Raw genomic sequence first — 18285 nt, forward strand, 5'->3', positions numbered from 1 at the left:
AGATAAACATTTAAAATCCTCTACTTAATCCAACACCCAAAGTCTAGCTACCAGCGGTTTACCACAAAGCTTTGTAGTGGCTCTCAATCCAGTCCTCAGAAAACACCTAGTCTATCAGGTTTTCAGGATATCCATAATGAATATGCATCAGATAGCTTTGCATGCACTGTATATTCATTGTGGATATTCTGAAAACTTAAATAGCTAGGTTTGTCCTGAGGATTAGGTTGAGAACCCTTGATATAAACAGTAACCAAACTAGTAAATCTGCCCACTCAATACCCAGCCACGTAGGTCAGGGTAGGCAAAGATTTTTAAACAGGGACAGATTACTGGTGCTCATCTGATCAAGGCAATGTCCTTTCCTGGATTACAAACTGGTTAAAAGACAGGTAACAGAGAGTAGGATTAAATGGTCAATTTTCTCAGTGGAAAAGGGTAAACAGTGGAGTGCCTCAGGGATCTGTACTTGGACCGGTGCTTTTCAATATATTTATAAATGATCTAGAAAGGAATATGATGAGTGAGGTTATCAAATATGCAGATGATACAAAATTATTCAGAGTAGTTAAATCACAAGCAGATTGTGATAAATTGCAGGAAGACCTTGCGAAACTGGAAGATTGGGCATCCAAATGGTAGATGAAATTTAATATGGACAAGTGCAAGGTGATGCATATAGGGAAAAATAACCCATGCTTTGGATTAGGCCTTCTCTCTGTTCTGCATATATTTTACCTATCTCTTGTACATCACTTCATGCATCAGAAGAAGTGGTCTCTATCCTCAAAAGCTCATGCTTTAATAAATTAGTTTATAAGGTGCCACTCAACTCCTGTCTTTTATAAAATAGGAGAAAATCCTAGGATAGTTGCGACTGACGGCTCATGGTGGCAAGACCCCAGCCTAGACCTGGTTCTGTCTGAGCTGGAGGATACTGCCAGTCAAAAAAATAAATATAATGAAAAATTTTCTACCCCATATCTCTGTTCACCATCACAAAAACAGACAGCAATGAATAGCAGCAGCTATTACCAATAATTTAATTTTCTTAAACATCTTGGCATTAGAATGTAATCTAGCATTAATCATTGGACTTATTGACTCTTTTACCTGTTTTGTCAGAGGATTTTTTTCAATAAATATGCTGTATATTATGATAGACTACTGTGATGAGAAAGGCAGTGTTCCAGTTGGTCAGTTACTAGTCATTAAATGACTGCTAATAGATTGCTGATATTAAGAAATTTTAGGTGATTTTTAAACTATCAGAGTTAGTGGTTAAGATATTTGTATAAGTTTTTTTGTGTGTAAAAATGTTATGGCATACAGTATTTCAAACTGTTAGCATGATCTATATGATGTGCAGATGCTACAATTCCTATAATTGCTTTACATTGTTTCTTCATACATGGCAGTACCATTCTTAATATCTCTGTACCGTATGGGAGGACATTTTGAACTTCCCCCATAGATACAAAGTTTATGAATAATTTTTTTACCAGCAGTCTCTTCACCAGTTTTCAAAGGCAAAGTAGATATCATTCTTTTATTTTAAGAATCGCCCCAGGGAAAAGTATCCAAAGTGAACATATAGTGTCATCTTTTTCTGCAGATACTTTTTCCAGCCACATAATTTTTCTTCCCTGAATGAACCCTGTCCCAGGAACGTCTCCACTATAATTCGGGTAAAGGTCCCCGCCTAATGGAACAATGCGTGCAATTTTACCCGTCTGCAGGGTAGGCAATTTTTAGTCCGGCAGTTTACATATCGCCTGTGGAAATTCCTTTAAATATTGCTCTCTTCATCTAAAGCTGAATGCTTAATTTGTGTTTAATTCTACAGTGTTATTTTCAATGCATCTATTTATCATACCTGGCAGAATAAAATACTAGGCTGCCTATGCTGTGTGGTGAAGATATTGAGAGTAATCTGCCATGTAATTTATGTTCTTATACTCTGACCTGATCAGACTCCCTTACCTAGCAAGAAAGCCTTTCAGCCTTCTAATCTATCTCTTCTTTTTAATGTTGTCTTTGCTCCATCTGATAGGACTGTACTAAGCTCTGCTAAATAATACAGCTTCTGGGTATCTGTTCTACAGTGCTTGAATTTGAGTGGAGCTCTCAGGGGCCACTGACTTGTTAAGCTCAATATTATACAACTATGTTATATAACTATTTATCTATTGTGTTCACTGGGAAGTCTATATGGGGTGCTTTAAACCTTTAATTTCATCGTGATCCACTTTTGAGTGGGCAACTCGCCACAAAAGGCGGAAAAGAAATCTCAAATTAAAATTTGTAGGTAAGTAAAAAAATTGTGCACAGGCATAAATCTTAGTAGGACAAAATCAAGAATTGCCTGAGCTGGCTGGCCCCAAATCCTTTTGCATCATGAGAAAAAATCATTCATTCATTCATTCATTCATTCATTCACAAGATTGCCTACCACCAGTGGTCTAACCAGAATTGATTTTTTCGGTGGGCACAAGATTAACATGGGTGGGCTGTAGGCATGCAGGTCTGAGACCTACTAGTTGCATTCTTATTGATAAATAATGCCATAATGCCATATACTGTACCCTAAGTAGTTTGCAACAGCCATTATGCATCATGCATGAAACTTTAAAATATTTTACCTCAATTATTTTAAGCACTTACCCGCATTAAAAATTCCTTATTAATTTGTATTAATTTATTGTATATATATTGCAGTGCATAGTATATGATGTAAAAAGCAAAGAAAACAAACAATCGGATCCAATCTGTTGCTTCCATCGGTCTTCGACGGCTTCGCCCCGCTTGCCTCACCTCTATCTCGGCTCCTCCCGCTTACCTGGGCAAGATGGCTACCGCAGCGTTGACAAGCCGACCACTCTGGCGTCCCCAGAACAGCTATGGTACAGCCTTCCGCCATTACTCCTCCCAGGTACCTATTAGGGTGTGCACGCACACGCAACCCACGTCTTTGTACAGCCCTTGGCGCGAACCTCGAGGGCGTTCCCTCATCCTGATGTCACACCATCTGGGTATATCAACTTCTCAGATTTGCTAGCTCGTTGAGTTGGCAAGGACAGAACAAGGACTCAAATTCGTTCCTGTCTGCGCTACTCTGCCGCTTCTGTGCTGCCACTGGAAGCTCTCCCTCTGCCCTTCGGGGTATCAACTAATCTGGGTATTTATTTATTTATTTAACAGTTTTATATACCGACCTTCATAGTAAATAACCATATCGGACCGGTTTACAATTAACAAAGAATATAACTGGGGTAACAATTCAAGTAAACAAAAAGTAAACAGTAGGTAGGAATGAGTCAAAGTTACAATCAACAGGGTAGGAGAACTTGGAAGCTTGCAATAAGCTGGAAAGAAGATAAGGCAGGAAATAAATATGAAGTTATATCATAGGGCGCACGGGTTGAAGCTTAATGGTGCTTTAACCTGGAAGATTCAGAGTCCATTCGTGAAGTGTAATCACCATAACGGGTAAGCGTGAAGGACAACTAGTGATTGTCTGGTGGGTCGGCGAAGGCTTGGTGAAAGAGCCAGGTTTTGAGTCTTTTTCTAAAAGTTAACAGGCAAGGCTCCACTCTAAGACTTGAAGGGATGCTATTCCAGATGGATGGGCCAGCTATCGAAAAAGCTCTGTCTTTGGTCATCGAGAGGCGTGATGCTTTAGTAGGGGGAAATTTCAGGGTGCCTTTTAGAATATCTCTAGTTGGTCTGTTAGAGGAGTGGAGTTTGAATGGGATTTCCAGGTCGAGTTGAAGATGATGATGGATAGTTTTATGTATTACGGTGATTGATTTATATAGAATTCTGAAATTAACTGGTAACCAGTGTAGGTTCCTGAGGATGGGAGAGATGTGTTCGCCACGGCTGGTACTTGTCAGCAATCTCGCAGCTGCATTTTGTAACATCTGCAGTGGTTTGACAGTGGATTTGGGGAGGCCTAGGAAAAGGGCACTGCAGTAGTCTATTTTGGCGAACAGTAGCGCTTGGAGGATTGTCCTGAAGTCGCGGAAGAATAAGAGTGGTTTGAGTCGTTTTAGAATCTGTAATCTGAAGAAACAGTCTTTGGATGTTGTGTTGACCATTCTCTTCAGGTTTAGACGATTGTCTAGTATTACCCCGAGGTCTCTAACCTGCTTGCAGGTAATGTGAGAGATGTGTGAAGATGGTGGGGAGATATTGATTTCTTTTGAGGAGATGTGGAGAAGCTCTGTCTTGGAGGTGTTAAGAACCAGGTTTAAACTGTTGAGTAGATTAGTGATGGATAGAAGGCAGTTGTTCCAATGGGTGAGCGCTTTTGAGGATTGATTCTGTTATCGGGATTAGAATCTGTACGTCGTCTGCGTACAGATAATGAATTAGATTGAGGTCTATTAACAGTTGGCAGAGGGGAAGGAGGTAAATGTTAAAGAGGGTAGGAGATAAGGAGGAACCCTGAGGAACGCCTAGAGTTGATTTAGTTAGGGGTGACTCTTTATTGTTGATTTTGACTTTGAAAGTCCTATTGCTGAGGAAGGACTTGAACCAGTTGTAGGCAGATCCGGAGATGCCGATATTTGCTAGGCGATCCAGCAGGATGGTGTGGTTGACGGTGTCAAATGCCGCCGAGATGTCTAACAGGACTAACAGAAAGGAGTGTCCTTTGTCTAACCCCATGATAATGTGGTCAGTAAGTGAGATGAGAAGGGTTTCCGTGTTGCGAGATTTACGGAACCCATATTGCGACGGGTATAGGATCTTGTGGTCTTCAAGATATTCAGAAAGCTGGGTGTTTACCAGTTTCTCTGTTAGTTTAGCAACGAATGGGAGGTTAGAGATGGGTCTGAAATTAGCTGGTACATTAGGATCTAAGTTGTGTTTCTTGAGGAGGGGCTTGAGTGAAGCGGTTTTTAGGCTGTCTGGGTATTTTCCTTGCGTTAGAAGGCTGTTAATGATACCGGATAGAGGTCCTGAGATTACATTTGGGATGAGAAGCAGGAGTCTCGATGGGATGTTATCAGCTGGATGGCTTGATGGTTTCTGCCTTTTTAAAAGGGATTCAATCTCTTTAGTGGAGGTTGACTCGAAACTGTCAAATTTGGGTCTAGTAAGAGCCTGGGGATTCTCACATGGCTTGGGAGGTGTAGTATTTGGAGGCAGGAGGGCGAGTGTATTTAAGATCTTCTGTTGAAAGAATGTGGCAAGCTCATTAGCCTTGGAAAGAGCTTGTTCATCTGGAATAGGTGGGGGGGTAGATTTGGTGATTTGTGTCACGTAGGCGAATAGGGCCTGGGCATCATATTGGAAATGGTGTATTTTGTTTGCATAGTATTCCTTTTTTTTCTGTAGAATGGCGGTCCTGTAGTGATGTAAGAATCCCTTGTATGTAGAAAGGGTCGAAGTGTTAGGGGTTTTTCGCCACTTGTTTTCTTTATGGCGTAAGGTCTGTTTCATTTGTTTAAGTTCAGAGCTGAACCAGGGTTGATTTCCCTTTTTTGTTGGGTTGATTGATTTGGAGACTATAGGGCACCATTTGTTTGCGACTGCTTCAGTAATCTTTACTGCTCCTCGGGGGTACCTGCTCCTCGGGGGTACCTCTGCTTTATTCCAGGTGCCTTTCAGGGAACAGGTACTCGCTCCTCGAGGGCTTGCTCTCCCTGCCTCGGTGCCTGCACATTCTACAACTTATCTGGTGGAATCACATACCTACAGCTAACACCGTGTGAGTACTCTAACTTCTCAGTCTATCTCATCCACAGTATCTCCTCGCTGGGAACCTGCTGCGGAACCTCCTGACATCATCCAGAAGAGAAGGGCTCCCTCTGCAGAGATCCCTGAGACTGCAACTCACTACTGCCACCCTGTGGTCATCCTCAAGCTGTACAATAAAAGAGTTAAATTCTGGTGTTTTGTGTGTCTGAGTCTAGCCCAGTGCTGTGGCTCCTCACGGGGCTCCTCCCCGTAGGTGTGGTCATCTCCACAGCACCCAAGGATCCACCAAAACACACTTAATAACAACATAATCATGCAATAAAACAAAAATGTATGTATTCTTTCATGAATCCTCTTTGCAGAAAGCCATAAATTTTCATAACTTAAATATCATTAATCATCAGAACAGGTGCAGAGCAGAGCTAGGACAATTCACATTATAACTAACATGAAAAAAAATATTCAAATTCTGGGGTTACCACAGCAAAAAATATCCCTCCACTGCTATTTTGTGAAGTAACACAAACTGCAAAGAAATCTAGAAACTTGCCATACCATACAGTCACAGCACTGACTGTCAGGATTCAAATAACAGCAACCTTATGAAAAAGCAGCAATGCAAATACTATACCAGGCCCTAGAACATTAATACATCACCTACTGGAATAACAAAACAAGCTGGTCTACCACAGAGAATTTACATGCAAGCAGAAATACTGCACTTCAGTCACACACAGGCAAAACAGAGACCGAGCCTTACCTAATACAGAAATAAGAGAATACAAATTAGAAACAGAAACATGCAGATAAAACCAAACTAGAAAGCCTATGAAACTAGACTCTGAACAGTGGAATACTGAAGAGCAAAATCCAAAAATATAAGAAATGCACATTCCCAAAGATGGCATATTCAAATTGCTAAAATTTCAAACTAATTTTTTTTTTTACCTTTATTGTCTGATCTTTGTATTTTTCTAATCAGTTGGTCCTGGTCTTTTTTTCCCATTTTCCCTTGTCATTCATTTAATCATTCCTTTTCAGTGCCTCTTTTCTCCTTCTGCCTTCTTCCCTTCCTCACACACATACACACTTTTTCTCACAGACTCCCTCACACACACAAGCTCTCACTCTCATATGCTCTCTCTCTCCCCCTGTTGTGGTTTGTGGGTTTGTGGACCCTTGGACCGAGGTGAGAGTTGTTACAGCCCGAGGGGAGGAGCCCCACAGGTCCGCACTGTCAGGAGGCGAGGTACAGGCACAGCAGGGAGCTCTGGGCACAGTAGTGGAGAGATCCCTAGGGAGCAGGAGGGACCCCCATGGGGTGACAGACCGTTGGTAGTACCTGGAGTGAGACCCTGAAGAGAGAGGCGCCAGACAGACCGCGGAGTGGTAGGCGCAGGATTAGCCATGCAGAATGTTCTCTGGGTGGACAGCCCCGAGGGGCGGAGCTGCAGTGTAGTGGGTATAGACTTGGAGGCGCAGGCCAACCCACGAGGCAGGGAAGCCTGGGACCGGTCTTAGCTGCTGACATAGGCAGGAACCCGGAGAGCTGAGGAGTACCCGCAGTCTAGTAGAGAAGCAGGCCCGAGGAGCAGGACAGCTGACAGTCGTTGAATAAACCAGAGCAAGCCCCGTGGAGCGGGGAGGCTCTAGGTCAGTGGTTCTCAACCCTGTCCTGGGGACCCCCCCAGCCAGTCGGGTTTTCAGGATATCCACAATGAATAGGCATGAGAGAAAATTTGCATACACTGCATCCATAACATGCACATTTTCTCTCATGCATATTCATTGTGGTTATCCTGAAAACCCGACTGGCTGGGGGGGGTCCCCAGGACAGGGTTGAGAACCACTGCTCTAGGTAGTCTCTTGAGTAGAGCACGGCCCGAGAAGCGGGAGAGCTTAGACAGTCTTGCTAGAACACAGGCGCAACCCTGAGGAGCGGGGAAGGCTATCCAAGGAACTCACAGGTTGCCTCAGTGTTCCAAGGGAGACCTGAGTAGCAGGAGCTTGTTGCTGAGTAGGACCTAAGAGGTGCAGGGCCAGTCCGAGGAGCGGGATAGGCCAGAGGAGCAAGTCCCTGTAGGAGCACACACTGACCCCCGAGGAGTGGGTGCCAGACAGGGTCCAGGAGCAAGGCACATAGTGACGTCTCAGGAACACAAGGCAGGAATTGAGGAGTCTTATGGAACCTGTTGCCAAGTCAACTAGCTGAGGGCAAAGGTGGAGCTTAAGTACAGGAGTCCAATGACATCATCAATCAGGGATGCCCCCAAGGTTCCCGCCGAAGAGGCTTCAAAGGCGGGGCCTGTGATGCGCACGCCTAGGAATGCCCAACATCGACGTAGGAAGTAGCGGCATCCATGCCGCCATGAGGAGTCCCGAGGAATGCAGCGATATAGGCAGGCCCATGCTGCGAGCAGACCCGGGGAAGGCAGGAGCGTGGTGCATGAAGTGAGTACTCGTGGTCGCAGCCGTCTGCGACCGACAGGCATAACACCCCCCACACAAGCTCACATTCTCTACACATACACACAAGCTCTCACTCTACATGCTCTATCATACACACACACACATGCACAAAAGTTCTCATTCTCTCACCCCATCCCCCAGACTCCCATTGTTATGCTCACAGAGACGCACACCCAGGCTCCCATTCTCACCCACATACACACATTCAAGCTCCCATTCTCATCCACACATACACACATTCAGGCTTCCATTCTCACCCATACACATTCAAGCTCACATTCTTACCCACAACACACACATTCAAGCTCCCATTCTCACCCACCCACACAAACACAGGCTTTCACACAGACACACACATGCTCACACATAGGATCTCACACAGACACTCCATGCACACACAAACAGGCTCTCAGACACACAAAGGCTGTCACTCGTTCACACTTACATACAAGCTTACACACATCATGGTCTTCTGTTACCATCGGGTCATGGTGAGATGAGCTCCACCACGGCCCTGAGGGCTTCCTGCTATCTTTCTGCAATACGGCCCACTGATCTTTCTGCTTGGGGGGAAAGGCAGCGGAAGCAAGTCCAGGCTATTATGGAGAAGAGATGGCTGAGGGGGGATATGATAGAGGTATTTAAAATCATGAGAGGTCTAGAACGGGTAGATGTGAATCGGTTATTTACTCTTTCGGATAATAGAAAGACTAGGGGGCACTCCATGAAGTTAGCATGTGGCACATTTAAAACTAATTGGAGAAAGTTCTTTTTTACTCAACGCACAATTAAACTCTGGAATTTGTTGCCAGAGGATGTGGTTAGTGCAGTTAGTATAACTGTGTTTAAAAAAGGATTGGATAAGTTCTTGGAGGAGAAGTCCATTACCTGCTATTAATTAAGTTGACTTAGAAAATAGCCACTGCTATTATTAGCAACGGTAACATGGAATAGACTTAGTTTTTGGGTACTTGCCAGGTTCTTATGACCTGGATTGGCCACTGTTAGAAACAGGATGCTGGGCTTGATGGACCCTTGGTCTGACCCAGTATGGCATGTTCTTATGTTCTTATGAGGTATATTTCTTAGACTTCATCCCTAATCTGCTAAACTTTAATCACTATAAATACATGCTGTGTTAAGGATTATAGTATAAGTTTCTTATCTAAGAGTGCTAAGTTGTTCTTATTATTCCTAGTGGTAAATCTAAATGACTTACAATAAAATTTCTTATTTGAGATAAACAAGAATGTTTGAATTCATGGACTTTGCAGGTCATATATGAAGGTAAAATAAATGACAAGCTTGAATAGCACTGTCTGCCCAGGATAGAGGGGGAAGAGTCAGAATACAGGCAGTAGCGAATACTTACACATCCTTATATGGCCCCAGTCAAGTTTCTAGATGTGCAGTCATCGAAGTCAGCGCCTGCAGAAAATTGCCATTATTTATTTATTGGACATTTTATATACCATAGTTCCATATAAAGATCACAGTGGTCTACCAAAGTAACATTCATAATGATATATCAACAAATATTGACAGTTTTCTGAGGCAGTAATCATAAGCAGGAATTAACCTAAAACAAGTGAAATGTTCCAATACATAATAAACCACTTACTAAAAATCTATGACATAAGGCGAATAGTTCAGAAAATAATATAACAAATATCATAATAGTGTGTCATATTGGGATTCTTACATTCTCTCATTCATTTTTTCTTATTCTTCATGCTTCAATTAATATCTCTCGTCCTTGTTTTTGTAGTTTTTTTACCTTCTGATTTTTAAGTTAATTTATATGCATTTTTGAATAGCCATGTTTTTAGCTCACATTTAAATCTCTTTCTGTCTGGTATCAGACGTAACATCTCAGGTAGAGAATTCCAAAGCTTTGTGCCCACTATCGAAAACACATGATCTATTACTTGAGTCAGATGTGTACTCCGAATTGTAGGAACAGTCAATAGTCCTTTATTTTGAGATCCTAATATTCGCTGAGGTGTGTATGGTTGTAATGTCACATCGAACAGACTGGTATTACTGGTATGAATGATTTTGAATATTAACATTATTACTTTGTAATAGATTCGTGATTGTACTGGCAGCCAATGCAGTGAAATTAGCACGGGTGTAATGTGATCAAATTTCCTGTTTCCTAATAAAAGTCTTGCTGAGGCATTTTGTAATAATTGTAGAGGTTTTAAGAGACATGTGGGAAGATCGAGAGTTAGAGAGTTAGTCTAGGTTTGAGAAAATCAAAGTTTGCAATACAGTATGGAAGTCCTTGAAAGTTAATAATGATTTCAACCGAAGTAATTATGCAACTTGATATAACCTGTGTTAATTAATTTATTGATGTGCTTTTTCATAGTGAGGTTTTCATCTAGTTGGATACTAAATCCTGTACTTGATTTGAAGGAGTAATCTGAAAAGTACCCTGAGGTTTAACTACAGAAATATTTCTGCTTAACCAAATGATTTCAGTCTTTTGGGGATTTAATGTTAGTTAAATTGAGATAGTTTTTGCTGTATTGCTTTCATGCAGATTGAGTGTTGATACTGTATTTTCAAAAGATTTAGAGAATGGAATGAAAAACTGTATGTCATCAGCATATAAGAAGAAAGAAATTCCTAGACTCACCAGTAATTTACACAGTGGGAGCATATAAATATTGAATAGTGTTGCCAAGAGGGCTGGACCTTGAGGGACACCTGTATCAATATGGAACATAATCAGATATGTGATTGCCTAATTTGACTTGGAATGACCTATTCGATAGAAAGGAAGAGAACCATCTGAGAACACTACCGTCGATCCCAGTGTTGCTTAGCTGATGGCATAAAAGGGTATGGTCCACAGTGTTGAAGGCTGCTGTTAAATCGATTAGCATGAGAAAATAAGATTCATCAGCATCAAATCCTCATAGAACAGAGTCCATTAAGGAGAGGAGTAACGTATTTGAAATTCGAGACTTCTTTGAGCACAAAAATTAGGATCCCTCCTCGAGCACCACATACCGGAAGTTCTGAAGGCCCCATTGAAGATAAGCTAGAGCAAAGGAAAGTGCCTCGTGGAATCCGACATTACATCTTGGAGGCATGGCTGTGGGAAAGAATTTGTCCTCAGCAGCTAGGGTGGCCAACCCCAGATGTTTGGGGGGCACTCACCTCCAAAAAGGAGAACGAGTACCCCAAAAGGAGGATGCAGAACAAAAATGTGCATTGAATTTGTAATTAAAATTAGCATAAAATAATTTGAATATGTTAATACCCTTACATAGATGCAACATAAATTATTACTATAATTTAAATAGAAATACAACTCACAATATTATAGAAAATGCTAACCAAGTAATATAGATTACACTATATTTAGAATTCAGGTACAATAATTCCTTGCCCCCAAAGAGCTTTTCCATCTGTGAGGGATTGCCCCCTTTCTTACTCTAGCTTCCTAACCCCATAATCTTATTATCTATGGAGATAATCTGCTCCTTTCTCGCTTTCTCTCTTTCCATCTACCTCATTTTCCCTGTCAATCCCCTCTCTCTCTATTTCTTCCCTGCTCAGTACCAAATCCTTCAACCCTTCTCCCTCTGTCCAGCAGCAGATCTCTAGCCCCTCCCTGGCCAGCAGCAAGGCTTCTCTCACCAATTCCAGGTTCTACTCTCCCACCTATCCCTCTCTCACCTTTTCCCAGCAGCAGAGCCCCGCCCCCTTGCATTAGCCCTTACCCAGCACCAGGTCTTTCTCTCTCTCTCTCTGACATGCACTCACATTCTCTCTGACACACAAACACACACACTTTTCTGCTGTTATGCTTTTGCTCATGTACTCAATCAGCAAATGTTAGCTCCAGTAGAAATGCAGCAGCTTCACACAAAGTTCTTGTGCTGGCTGCCAGGCCTTCCCCAGCCTGCAGCAGTTACCTTCCCCCCTCCCTGTACCCCCTCTCTCCCACACACTCATTGGCTTTTCTATGGTGGACTGCTATTCCTCTCCTCTGAGTTCAGGCAGATTGTGACTGCCCCTACCCCCTCTGTTCCAGTTGCCAGCAGATAAGTTTCTCCTGACACTAAATTTGCTTTTGCTTTCACTGTCCAGAGCACTTTCCCATTGGTTGCTGCCAGTATCCCACCTAGTCCTGCTGACTCCTGGCCTTGCCCACACACTGCTGCAGTCTGCTGTGCTTAGATGAGATCTTTTTTCAAACATTGGCCAGGCAGGAGGACAAGGGGGCTGGGCTCTCAGACAAAGGCAGAGACAGCAAGACTGCTGGGAATGCAGGATATATGACCACATTATCAACAGGGTCAGTGGAAACAGTAGGCACTCTAGGCAGCCGCCTAGAGTGCCACAGGTTTGGGGGCGGCCACCTAGTACTTTTACCAGCCCTGCTCAAATGTCATCTTTAGACAGCAGAGCAACCTTGGGACTCTTGGCTGGTAGCAAGCCTGTGGCGATTGGGTTTCATTCTGCCTACACCCCCCCCCCCCCCACACACACACACACCCTTGCAGCCAGAAGAAAAAGTGATGTTGCTTGGACTCTGGCATAAAGGAGCAGAAGGAGCATTGGTCCCACAGGCTGGAAAAAAGGACACCAGAAGTTGAGTGGCATTAGCCGGGCCTCGGAGGTCAAAGAGAGGAACAGCGGCAGCAGCAGAAGAACACTGAGCAGGCCACCTGGGTGACCCAAGAAAGGAGCAGCATTGGCTGGGCCTGCACTTTAGCAGCAAGAACAGAGGAGCAGTGAGCAGGAGTAGCATCGGCTAGGCCTGTGTAGTCACAAATAAGAGAGAGAGAGAGAAAGAGGAGACATCTGGACCATGAGCTGCCCAAGGATGAGGCTGTTGCTGCTGCTACTTATGCATTCCAGGATGGGGGAGGGGGAGAGTAGAGCATGTGTGTGTGTATGTGAGAGAACATGAGAATGTATATATGTGTGTCTGTGTGTGCGCGCGGGTATGTGAGCATATGTGTGAGATAGCATGTGTGTGAGGGCATGAAAGTATGTGTGGGTGAGAGTATATAGTTGTGTGTGTGTGTGTGTGTGAATGCATGTGTGAGGGTATGTGTGAGAGAGAGCGTGTATGTGAGAGCATGTGTGTGTGTGTGTTTATGTGTGTTGTGTTCGTTGCTTCTCGACGCCCTCTCTCCGCCCTCCTTACCTCTTTGGCGACTCCCTCTTCGCCCGCGGGAAGTTTGGCTGCCGTGGTGTCCTCTTGCTGAAGTCCTCCGGCGTTCCCGGACCGGCTAGATGCTGCAACCCACCATGTTTCCTGGAGGCCTAGGGGCGAGCGCGCGACGTGGCCCTGACTGAAGTACTGGTGTTGGCGCGAACCTCAGGGGCGTCCCCCTGAGATGACGTCATCCGCTACGGATATATAAGGTCTTAGAATTTGCTAACAGAGCAAGTAGCAAGGGTTCGGGTTACTCTACTAAGCTACTCTGCCTCCTCGGACTTACCAGGCATACCTGCTCCTCGGGGGCCTCGTTCTCTCTCTTTATTTTCAGGTTGTAAGTCTGGAACTGGTACTTGCTCCTCGAGGGCCCACGTTCGCGGACTTGTTCCTGTATTACTTCTGACTGGAAGTCATCACTGCCTACTACATCTGTGAGTTACCATCGCTCTCTCAGAGCTTTCCCTGGAGCCAGGTACTCGCTCCTTGAGGGCCTATTCATTCCAACTCCTGGGCTTCATGAGACCATGGTGTGAGTGTTCTATCAAGATTCCTTATCTGAACTCTGCATACCCTGCCTACTCACTATATTCAGTTTCTCAACAGCTCAGCCATCCAGGGATCGCTGTTCCAGTACCTGAGGGACTACAGCCCTGCCGGGCACTCCAGCTCACTACTGCCACCTCTGGTGGTTCAACATACTGTTTAATAAAAGAACTACTGTGTGTCTGTCTCCATACTCAAGCTTGACCGGTGGTCCCTCTCGGGATCTTCCCCCGGGGGCGTGGTCACCTGCCACCGGTCCAAGGATCCACCTACAACTCTCCTAAATATCAACAGATTGCTAATCCCAAGCAGACTGTTAACTCCGAACTGAACAATGTGTATGTGGGTGGGTGGGAGAACATGTATATGTGTGTGTGAGAAAGAGAGAGGAGAAAGTTTGAGCCCCCCTTCCCCACTTATCACTAATAGACAACAATCTCAGGGTGACTGGAAATCGTAATTTCCCAGGTATGACGGGCAGTGGATTTTTTAAAATCCTTATTAGTTTTAATTATTGGTGGTTGTTTATTATGTCTACTATTTCAAAATAATTAGGATGCTGGGATTTGTGAAACTCTCATATACAAACTGGGTTGAGAGTTGGTTGTTTTGATCTATTCCCAGTTTAGAAGGACTTTTAACCCCTGCCTGAGGGGAAAAAGGTTAGGCTTCTATGCTCTGCAACCAGTTAAAGTAGAATCAACCAGTTGCCTTGGTACTACTTTGTCTTGCGTCCAGTGAACAGTGGGGACTGTGATTGCCAATTTGAGAATTGCGTTTGGAGAAGATTTTTCCTCACCTTGGACAAGAGAGAGTTTGTTTCCACCACTACCTCCCTACCTACTTTTGGAGGAGAGATTTTTCCTACTTTCTCATTACTGGGAAAGGGACAGTGACTCAGAGACTAAAGATGGAGAAAGAGTTTGTAGCACTTGGAGTTTTCATCCTTCTTTGTAGTATTATGATTTTTGCTATTTGATTTGATTTATATTCTTCTTTTTGGCACTTCAAAATGGATTACATTTTGCTTGGATCCTATTTTTTAAGTTACAGTAAATTTTTTGTTGAACACCACTCCAGGTCTCTTATCTTCTCTTTTCTGCAATTGGAGGACGCTATCATTGGGATCTTCAGAAGTGAGTACTATTGAGATAGAGACTGATTGTATCTAAGAGACTATGAATTGATACCCACTGAGATTGCATTTAAGGCTCCAGAGGCTTGAGCTCCTCCCTGCCAGTGGAACCTCAGTATCCCAATGGCTAACTGCGTGAGATTGGAGAAGAGTGAGAGGTCTGGGACATTGAGATTAGCCCTGGGGACTATGTGGCCCCTTAATTATGGATCTAAATCAAAGAAGGATTCCATATGGTTTTACTGTTATGATTGATGTTTCATGAGGAATGGTGGTAATTTTGTTTTTACATTATTGCACAGCATACAGACTGCTTCTAGTTCAGTTTTCATGTGCATATTTCTTTTAGACTTTATGGTCTCTTTCAGGCTGATTCAGTAAAAGTCGCAGGAGAGCGGGTGAGCGCGCGATTCAGTATTTAATTGAGGGCCCGCGGTAAAAAGGCGCTAGGGACACTAGCGTGTCCCTAGCGCCTCTTTTTTGACAGGAGCGGCGGCTGTCAGCGAGTTTGACAGCCGACGCTCAATTTTGCCGGCGTCGGTTCTCAAACCCGCTGACAGCCACAGGTTCGGAAACCGGGCGCTGGCAAAATTGAGCGTCTGGTTTTCAACTCGCGAGCCATGGGCCGATTTTAAATTTTTTATTTTTTTTTATGTTTAATTATTTTTTACTTTTGGGACCTCCAACATAATATCGCCATGATATTAAGTCGGAGGGTGTACAGAAAAGCAGTTTTTACTTTCCCGGTGCCGGCAAAAATTAACGCCTACCTTTGGGTAGGCGCTAATTTCTGAAAGTAAAATGTGTGGCTCGGCTACACATTTCACTTTCAGACATTGCGCGAGAATAACTAATAGGGCCATCAACATGCATTTGCATGTTGCGGGCGCTATTAGTTTCAGGGGGGGGTTGGATGCGCGTTTTCGATGCGCTATTACCCCTTACTGAATAAGGGGTAAAGCTAGCACGTCAAAAACGCGTGTCCAAATGCAGGTTAACAGTGCGCTCCGCTGGAGCGCACTGTACTGTATCGGTCTATTTATTCTGTATTTGGTGAGAGTATGTTTGTGTTTTGCATGTGTGACCAAAGTGAGGTATTCTGCTAGTGTGTAGTTTCTGTATGGGGATCTATAGTAGCCTGGCTTGTTCCATATGCCTAATAGGAGATGTAATGGTGTTTTAGGGACTGGAGTAATATTTGCAGTGTTGCCTTTTCATAGGTTGGGTTGAATGTGCTATTTTGGTATTGGAGGTTTATTATATTGTAATTGTAGTTCAGTTTATGCATGGCTTTCTGAAGGCCAAGCCCACACCCAGAACATGTTACAATAGGCCTAATGAAACACTTAGTATTTGCTTTATCATAAATGACCCATTTATTAATACACTAGCTGTTAAGCCCGTAACAACGGGCTACATTAAAAAATTTTTTCGGTCCATTTCCTTCCCCCTCCCCCTCATTCTCCCCTCCCCCTCTAGTCTCCCTCCCTCTCTCCTCCCCCCTCCCCTCCCTCTCTCCTCCCCCAACCCCTCAGTCACTCCCTCCCCCCTCCTCCCCTCAGTCACTCCCTCCCCTCTCCCCCCTGTCACTCCCTCCTCCCTCCTCTCAGTCACTCCCCCCTCTGTCACTCCCTCCCCTCAGTCACTCCCTCCTCCCTCCCCCCCTCAGTCACTCCCTCCCCTCTCCCCCCTCAGTCACTCCCTCCTCCCTCCTCTCAGTCACTCCCCCTTCCGTCACTCCCCCCTCCCTCCCCTCAGTCACTCCCCCTCTCAGCTCATTCACAACCCCTTCGGATGGCACAAACGGAAGATCTCTGGGGGAGGTCCCTCGCGCGCGCCGCTACCGCTCCTCGCCGCCGCCGCCCCTTGCCGCCACTACCGCTCCTTGCCGCCGACGCTACCGCTCCTCGCCGCCGCCGCCATGTTTTCAAAGAGCTGACGCTCTGCTCTGACCGACGTGTTCGCCCGCACATGCGCAGTAGAGCTGCTCTCTACTGCGCATTTGCGGCACGTCGATCAAGCCTCATTTATCTAATATATTATTGTATACAAACAATTTTGTGCAATAATGTATTAATAAATGGGTCATTTATGATAAAGCAAATAAGTGTTTCCTATGTGTGAAGTAGAAATATTTGTATTGGGGAACTTGTGTACCTTCTGTGATATATTACAATAGGCCTAATACCATATGAGCTCCAAGTGTCTGTTTTGCAGAGTTTTCTGGTTGGCACTACAGTAGAGCCTGTGTATATAATATACATGTTGTAAGTGTAGTGGAACCTACAGTCATGCTACTAATAAATCCTGGGTTCTCCTGTGTAAGCTAGATCAGTGCAGGCTAGTTGAAGGGAGAGGTACCATTCGAATGCAGCCCTTCCCTTTGAGGGTGCTGGATTGGCTGCCCCCCCTAGGAAAGGTTTTTTGGCAGTGCTCTGCTAGAGCTCTGGGGGCAGTGTGAATTGATTTTTTAAGTTAGTGGAGGCATAGAGGAGCTTTTGTCTTGATTTGGATTTCCTGGACTCAGGTAAGGGGGAACCCTGTTTTCAGAGCTGCCCAGGCTAGGGAGAACCTCCCCTTCTTTACCTTCAGTGCGGACAGAGGAAGGTGGTGACTCAGTGCCAGGACCTTGTGGTGATAAGTTCATTTTTGGGAAAAAGAAATTGCTTTGAAAAGATCTGGGAGGAAGGGTTTAGCCACTCCTCTTCCTACCCGTCCAAAGGACATTGGAGCTGCTGTTCCAGAGAGATTCTTCCCAACAGGGATCCAAGTACCAAGAGAGTCTATGAACTGTGAGTAACAAACTAATTGAGAAAACTGAGGACGCCCCTGGGGATACAGAATTTGCAGAGACAGAACAGTTACATTTTTACCAGTTTGGAAAGGGTTTCCTGCCCAGCCAAGGAATTCCTTGCCCACCTGGGAACTCTGTTTTGTCCACATCTAGGAGGGTAGACGATCCCTTGTCTGGTTTAAGATAATCCTGCACAACCAGAGAAGAGAGACTTGTAAAAGGGACTAATTCTGAGAATTCTGTGGTGGTGCAGTTTAACTTAATTGTGCCATAATCCAACAGAAATGTCAACAGTAAAGGCTTTATTTTTGGACACTAACTTGGTGAAGCCAGAGTATTTCTTTTCCACCTACCGCACCCACCATAGGAACCCAATGGAAAAAGAACTATGTATAAAGGACACCCCTGCTACTCTGGGCACTAGAGCTAGCCAGGAGTAAATCCATCCCT

This window comes from Rhinatrema bivittatum, chromosome 6, assembly GCF_901001135.1.
Source record: "Rhinatrema bivittatum chromosome 6, aRhiBiv1.1, whole genome shotgun sequence".
Taxonomy (NCBI): domain Eukaryota; kingdom Metazoa; phylum Chordata; class Amphibia; order Gymnophiona; family Rhinatrematidae; genus Rhinatrema; species Rhinatrema bivittatum.